The following is an 8,879-nucleotide window of genomic DNA, read 5'->3' as shown; positions in this document are numbered from 1 at the left end:
TTTTCCTTTTTACGTTTCTTTTTGTCTTTGATTTGAAGGTTCGAAGTGGAGTACTAAGGACCTTGGAAGGAACAGCTTAAAGCGAAAGGAGCGAAAGAGGAATTTTTTGTTTTATATATAGAAAAGAGAGAAAAAAAAGAGAGATTTTTGTATTTTTTTTAGGTTATTTTTCTTTTTCTTTTGCACTTTACTTTATTTGGACTTTGGACTGGACTCTTGGACTTTATTATTATTATTATTTTTAAACCTTACGGAAGGGTAGTTAAATACAAACTGTGTGCAGGGAAGGACGGTGATTACAATATCACCTCGGCCCCTCGGGTTCGCACACGGCATAGGAGTCGTGGCCCGAGTCGACGACAACGGTTCATCCCCCGTCTGGTACGGGAGGTAATTCCAATCGAAACACTCGCGAATCTCCTGTAAGCGAGTTACTATATTCCTTAAGGTGATCATTGATTGAGGACGAATTTGGACTGTCTTTATTTTCCTAGTAAAGGGAAAGGCCTGGCCTAAACAAGATAAGGGTTCGGATTTCATCACCGCTCCCTTCTTGCCCGCTTTAGGAGAACAAAACCTAACGCGAACCCAAGATTTAAAATCTGATTAGAAAGAGACCTATAGGGTATCGAGCTTGTTAGGAAAAATTTTCGAAGGATATTGGTTATTCTTTTAGCATACTTCGAAGTTCATGACGGTTTCTGTGAGTTGAATGCGTGACTGCGCCGCCTTGTACTGCGGTGAGGCCTTGGGTATCAAAGCTCCACTGAGATTCCCTCGCCTCAATTCAACTTACTTTGACTCGGATTGATTCCAGAGGGGTTTGCTTAAATTGTAACGAATTCCCTTTCGAAAGATAGAAGCTGGTCTAGAAACAATCTAAGTGAGCCATCATGCTTGTTGTTTGCTAGAAATCTCTAGGTTTGCTGTGGTAAAGTCGAGTCAGCCTGCTGTGTGATTGCTAGAACCTTCCTGCTAGGATTTTTGTTTCTTTTTTATTTTTTTTAGTGTATGCCCGATTTTGTTAATAGGGCTTGGAAAAGAGATACTCTAGGTCGATTGATTAGCGAAAAACCTAGTAGTTCTTCTGATATAAGCAGGGAGCTCGAAGATTGTTCTTTTGAGAGCCCTGTTTTTGGAAACTTCAGTTTTGAGAATTTATCTCTAAGTGACAAAATTACCCCTAGTACTCCAATTGTGCCAACGATGGCAACTTTGAAAGATTACATGTTCCCAACTAGGACCAACCGAGCTTCGTGCATTAAATTGCCAGCCACTACGGCTAATTTCGAGATAAAACCTAGTATTCTCCAGATGATCCCTATATTCTTAGGAAAAGATGATGAGAACCCTTATTTCCATATTAGGGACTTTGAGGAAATTTGCGGGACAATTAGAATAAAAGACCTTACTGATGAAGTCTTGAAACTTAAGATGTTTCCCTTTTCCTTGAGAGATAAAGCCAAGACCTGGCTGAACAACCTACCATCTGAATCCATAGAAACATGGCAGGAACTTATCGCTGCCTTTTATATGAAGTTCTACCCTAAACATAAAACTGCAGCTGTTAGGCAGAACATTAGTACTAGTGTGCAACAAGAGGGAGAGTCTCTTTATAGGTTTTTGGAGAGATTCAATGATCTTCTATCCCAGTGTCCTCACCATGGATTTGATAAGATGAAACTTGTAGAGATTATTTATAATGGTTTAGACTATTCGACCAAAGCCATGGTCGAGTCTATGTGCGCTGGTGAGTTCACTAGTAAAAATGCTGATGATGCTTTTACCTTCTTAGGAGCTATCGCTGAGAAATCCCAACAGTGGGAGTCTTGTGTGGAACCCCCTAAAAGACTCTTAGTCAATAGAAGTAGCACCAATATGGTAGATACAAGTTTTGCGTCAGATGCCAAGTTTGCTGCTTTATCTAGAAGGTTAGAAGCGTTGGAAATGGGTCAACCTAAAAATAAGTCCCTTGTTGAACCTAATAGAGCCTCTCAAAACTCTAGTTGTGTAATAGAGCCCGATAACTCATTTTGGGAAGGTCAGGTTAGTGAAGAGCAAGCTCATGCTGTCTATAACAATGATAGGTCTGAGAACCGTCAGAAGTTTGACCCCTACTCAGAGACCTACAACCCTGGTTGGAGAAACCATCCTAATTTCTCTTGGTCTAAGGGCCAGAATCAAGGCCAGTCTAGTAATTCTCAGCCTCCCCCAGGTTTTGGTTATACTAAGAACCCTTCAGGACATACCCAGAACCCATCTGAGAATAGAATAACTACCTTAGAGGAAACCCTTAGTATATTAAGGAAGAGCCAGGAAATGCTATCACAAATCCAGGAAATGTTAGTAAAAAGCCAGGGTAATTTTCAAGAGGAAACCAAACAGAATTTTAAGAATAGTGCCCAGTCTTTTGCTAAATTAGAACTTCAAGTCGGCCAAATAGCTAAGTATATTAATGAGAGAGAGGAAGGAAGGTTCCCTAGTCATACTGATCCTAACCCTAGAGGAGAGAAATCGTACAGTCATGTTAACTCTGTTACGACCCTTAGGAGTGGAAGGAAAGTTGATAATAAGGTCGACATACCTGAAAGTGAACATGCTGTAGTTCACCCATCTAAACCAGAGAATGAAGATACTAATAGAGTCTCTAAAGAGACCAATGAGGGTCATATTGAGTCTAATTTTGTTCCCAGATCCCCATTCCCAAAACTGTTAGTTCCGACTAAGAGGGAGTCCAACTTTAATGATATATTGGAGGTTTTTAAGCAGGTTAATATCAACCTTCCATTATTAGATGCAATTAGGAAGATTCCCTCTTATGCCAAGTTCCTTAAGGACTTGTGTACGCGAAAGCGTAAGCTCAGTGTCCAGAAGAAAGCCTTCATAGCTAGTCATGTGAGTTCTATTATTCAGAATACCACTACTCCTAAGTATAAAGACCCAGGGTCCCCTACCATTGCTTGTAAAATAGGTAAGTACCGTGTTGAGAGAGCGTTGCTTGACTTAGGAGCCAGTGTGAAATTACTGCCATACCATGTGTACCTTAAGCTAGGACTTGGTGAGATGAAACCTACACAGATAACACTTCAGTTAGCTGATAGGTCCGTTAAAATTCCTCGTGGTGTGGTCGAGGATGTTCTCATAGAGGTCGACAAGTTTATATATCCGGTGGATTTTGTTATCCTAGATACCCAACCTATCCCTGACCCAGAGAACCAAATACCAGTGATTTTAGGTCGCCCGTTTTTAGCTACATCCAATGCGATCATTAACTGTCGAAATGGTATTATGAATTTGTCTTTTGGTAATATGACTATTGAGTTGAACATTTTTAATATTAGTAAGCTACCCTCTGAGCTAAATGACACGTGCATTGAAGAGGTCAACATGATAGGAACCTTAGTTCCGAAGTCTGTACCAAACACCGAATCGGAAGATCCATTAGAGAGTTGTCTATCCCATTTTAGCATGGATTTCGACGATGATAGCAACATTGAACAAGTAAATGCTCTGTTGGATTCTATTCCTATGTTAGATACCGATAGATGGAAATCTAGGTTTGAACCATTACTAGCTACCGAATCTACCTTAAGCCCTTATTTCGAAGATCCTAAAGATCCTCCTAAGTTGGACCCCAATTATGCATTTGTAGGCCCATATGAGATTTTGCCTATAACTTCCTATTTGGATAGTAATCATGAGATTTGGCCAGTAACCGTGCTTCAACACAATAAGGAAACTCTAGGGATGACCATAGAGGATATGAAACATATAAGTCTTATAGCTAGTATACCTCAAAAGAATTTAGAGGATGAACCACCTGATTATAACTCAGAGAAAGCAATTGACCTTTTTCAGGAACCGGATAGTCTAGAAATTGGGAATATTGTGACTAGTTTATCTAGAGACACCCAAAACTCTAAGTTTGAGGGTAGAGGGTGTCAATTATCCCCAGTAGAAGTCCCTAACTTGGGACTCAATGACAAGAAGCATGCGCTTGGATCAAAAAGATCTATTCATGCTGTTAAGTTAAAAAAAATGGTTATTGTTATGTGTAGTCAACTGCTGGTTCCCTTGTATTTGCCAGTTTGTTGATCTAGATTTAAGTTATTGACCGCTGGTTCCCTTGTATATGCCAGTGTGTTAATATTAGTCAGACCGGTATCTCAGTCATTTAGGTTAGGTTCACCTTGGCAGAGGCCTTCAGACAGATATGGGAAACACCGTTCACTTTTCAACCATCTACATTTTTCTTTTTCAATCTTCTTAATCTTTTCATGTGATTAGTCTGACTCCGAGTATGATGTCCATCGTGAAACTATCTTAGTAGAGCTCTGTCACTTATATGAATTTTAGTATGCTTGAGTGAAAACTCGTGTACAGTAATTGGAATTTCGCATCATGGTACTTCCTCCTATAATTAATAAGTATGCCAACCAAGGAGGTTCTTTAGTGCTTTCCAAGATTTTGCGTAGATAGTTAGGGTCTGGATTAAAGGTTTTGTGGGTACACCTCTGGTAAACCCTCCGGAGACAACACTCCGCCACTAGGGCCACCTAGGGGTTCAAATGATTTTCCTTTCTAGAATAAATTTGCTCGAGGACTAGAAAATAATAAGTTTGGGGGTATTTGATAGACACATTTTTGTGTCTAATTTGTCCTCAATGTCCGTATTGTTGGAACTCTATTTTTGTACTAATATTTTGTTTTTATGTATTTTTCGGAAATAAACATTTTTGGAAAATTCGGCTCGAAAAGTTGATTTTGGCACCCGGAGGACAAGTGTTATTCGGACTCTCTCTTTTGGATAAGGGGTAACCTAATTACTAAGGGGACACCACTTTTTGCTAAGGGGACACCTTCTTCACGATTTGAAAAAATAAAATTGGCGGGAAAATTGGTTCATCAACTGGCAGAATTTCAATCGACAAAATGAAGGTGTTGTGGTGCGATTCAATGGCTCAAACTTGGTAGGAAGATGTGATATAGCTTAAGGAACACAGTATGGGTGTCAGAATCGATCAATTTAGGCTGGAAGTCTCGGTTCGATTCACCAAACTCAAAACAGAGCAACACACACTGAACACGAGCTCAAGTGTGTTTCTGCTGTGCAAGGAGTGATGTGGAGGTGCGGGAAAGCTTCTGAGGCATGAAGAAACTAATTTGGAGCGTTTTGGGAGCGAGTTAACGTGTGGAAATTCTATAAATGGTAAGTATTCTCATTTTTGCGCAGCAAAGAATAATCGAATTAAAGAGAAAATATACGCAATCAATGGTCGGATTTTTGGCCTCAATTCACTATAAATACACGTACAATTGAAGCTAGCAAGTTTGGGGAGTCTTGGGGAAAGTTTAGGAGTCGATAGAATCAAAAGAAAATCACGCAGAGAAGAGAAGTTTGCTGCTGGTGCAAGGAAGAACACGAAGAACATAATACCCTCAGGGACAGTCGTTGATTAGGGTCGCTTAATTGCGACAATACTCAATTCCTTTCCCCGACTTCGGAACAACAACACTTCTGTTGTATCGATCTTTTGGACGCTTTATATGGGTCGCAAACACTGTTGTAAACCGTTTTTCTCCATTTTCTCTTGATTGTAAACAACTTTTGAGTATCAATGAATCAATTTGAGAGGTTTTTCATCATGAGTAGCTAAACCCAATCCCAGGGGTGACGGAGGAAGCCTTTCTCGCAATATTTATGTGGTAATTTTTATTTGATTAATTTTTGCAATATTTATATATGATTAATTGCATTGAAAATAAATGATTTAAATAATTTTTATTAATCAAATATATTTTCTCTTGATAATACATGCTTAGTTTTATACTCTTGATGTATTATGCTTGCGATTAATCTTTGATATTTTGAAAATCTACTTTTGGCAATAGTTAGAATCAAAACAATTATTAAATTTGCATAATAAAAAATAAATAAAACTACAAAATATTGTTGAATGGTGGAATCATCACCCCTATTTTCTCCATAAAATTTATATCACTTGTTAATTGAATTTTCTACATTTATAAATTATTTAAATCTAAAAAAAAATTATTCCCTTCACAAGTTCGAAAAGAACCCCTTTTACCACTATCTACAACAACATTTGAAAATACATCATTGGCCCAAACTCAAGGATGATGAAAGAGTGAAGAATAGGCCAGGAGTTAGTCTATGGCATAGTCCTAAGCTTTGGCCACGACTTGGAAAATGCATGTGCAACAATGGCGGGGCCAAACGCGCCATTGATATCAATTGCTCGGGCAAAAGGAATGCAAGTGATGCATATGAAGTATGAAGTTGAACTAAACAAGACAAGATTCAATTTGTTAGAGCATAGGTCGGTCGACCTCGCATGCGTTGCTATATCAAGCATGTTTATCAATGTTAGTGATCAAAACTATCTTGATTTCTAGTCTACATAGCTAAGTCTCGGACTAGGATAAAAAAGTGTAGTTGAGCTCAAGGACTTCATGGCGATTCATCATACAACGATGAAGATCTACTCAAGGAACCGTGGAACTTCATAAACAAAAAGTTACGTGGAGACTTGAACTTATCTATCACTCAAAGTCTATCTCTTCTATCTCTTACTTTTATAGACTGGATCATACACATTTGATATTTCGAGCCGAGTATATCTCGCCTATCTATATCTCGAAATCATGTGTTGGTAAAGCGTTTCTCTTTGATCGGGTTTATCTTCACCTAATGACGAAAGTCATAATGTTTCAATCACTTTGAAAATCTCTTTGACGAGAAATAGTGTAACAACTATATAACGTCCTCTAAGAATGTTTCAATGGTTGGAATGAGAGTTTAGGTCAATATAACCAATGATGGATATAAGCATTGTGTGGAAACACATATGTGCATAAGTATTATTCCTTAATCACTAGTGGAAAATAGGTTTTTTACTACTTCCTAAGTTTTTATAAAACCACTGTTGTTGGGTAGTAATTACACATAGTTCTGTGATTCCCAGTGGTTTTATAAGAAAAAAAGCAAAAAAACTTAAACGTTTTCCCTTCACAGTAGTATTATAGATGGGTATTTTTGTAAAAATAATGGGCTCTTGTAAAACCACTGGTGGAGAAAGAAATTTCTATAAAACTTTTTATTTTTTCTCTCTTGTTTTTCTCATCGTTCTAACCTAGCTGAATCGCTAGCTGCGCCTCTCTCTTCTTTATCTCCTTCATGGAACCAGAAACTGAAAAATTTAGAAGAAATCACTTCAATCCTTGCTCCTTATCCCAACCCCCTTTCTCTATCTAATCTTCTCCATAAAATTCAAACTCTCCGATAAACCCAAATTTAACGACAACAGTTTGTTTCTTATGAAGCAAACTCCCTGATTCGCGTATGATTCTTCATCTTCGTTTTCTCTTGTTTAATTTTGATTTGGTTAGATCTAATTTTCTTGTAAGGTTCTAGGGTTTTCATAAGACAAATCCAATTTGAAGACGATTATTGCAAAAAAAAAGATAGGGATTTATGTGAAATTGGGGATTGTTCTTTGTATCTGGAATTTTGTAGGGTTTCTGATTTCTTCGTGTTTGTTAATATACTAAGAACTAAAACTAGTATATCTAAATCGATTCTATTTAATCTTTTGATTTCAGTAATATGGAGGGTCTTACCAAGATAAAATCGATTATTGATTTCTTTTAGGTTACATATATTTTCATAGCTTAAAAACTTTTAATGATTACTGGGTTTCTTTATCTTTTCAATTAGGTTGATGGAACAACCCAAGTCTACATGGGTGAAGCAAAAAGTTGAAATTTCCAAAGAAATTAGATCGGGAAAAAAAGTTTCATGTGAAAAATTAGACCGGGTTAGTCATATTTTTTTGTATATTCAAAATCCAAATTGAATACTTTGTCGTTCAGAATGAATTTCAGGTTTTTTATGTTGTATAGATACTTAATGATGAAATACTTTTGCTATGCAGAATAGCTTAAATGACATGTTTGGATCCTAGTGGAGCAAAGAAGAGCTTAAACGCTTTATGAAGCATATTGTATGAGAAAGACTGGGAAGGTTTGTTGGCTTCTCAAAATTTATTTCTATGTCACAGTGAAGTGCTTAACATGTTTGTATTCATATCCATTGTTCTTGTGTTGTATGTGTGTATTCAAACATCTTATATTTCAAGTTAGAAAATAAGGTTGTTTTTTCTCATTATGTCTTACTGGTTCATTTGGATTGTGTCATGAAGTTTAAGAATTTCTCATATAAAGTTGGAAAATGCACAAGAAGCTTGTCAATTGTTTGAGATGATACAATATACTTTCTAAAATTAATGTGCTAAACTGAGAAGTCCTACTTTGGTCGAGTGATGCCGTACCATAAATAACTAGGATTTAGAGTATCTTTATGTTGAATTCTTAACGAGGAAACCCCAGTTTGAATAAGTTCTTGAAACTCTTTGTAGGAAGGTTTTATTATTACTGAATTCTGTTTTTAGTTGTGTTTCTGCTAAAAACTCTTATTTATTTTTAATTGTTGTTGTGCCATAATTGAGGAATATAGTCCATCCTCATTCGGCTATTCTGGTAAAAGGTTGTCCAATGTCACAGCATAGGGTTTTTTCCTGCGTATTGTTGTGATGTGTTAAGAGGGTCGACCCCAACCAAACTACGTACGTCAAGCTAAGCATCTGGCTTATAGTTTGCCTTCCTAGAGATGATATTTATGCATCCTATTCTAAAAAATTCCATTGAATTGATCTTTTTCACGACACTGTTGATCTTCTGAAGAGCATCTTAGTTTATCTTGAATTTTGAGCATTTTTGTTTTTGTAGTACGTAAGTGTGCATCAAAGAGAGATTAGTAAAACTATTAATGAAATTTATTGTAGATTGCACCACAATCC

The sequence above is a fragment of the Papaver somniferum genome, chromosome 7 (genome assembly GCF_003573695.1).
Source record: "Papaver somniferum cultivar HN1 chromosome 7, ASM357369v1, whole genome shotgun sequence".
NCBI lineage: Eukaryota > Viridiplantae > Streptophyta > Magnoliopsida > Ranunculales > Papaveraceae > Papaver > Papaver somniferum.
This window is presented reverse-complemented; position numbering follows the sequence as displayed.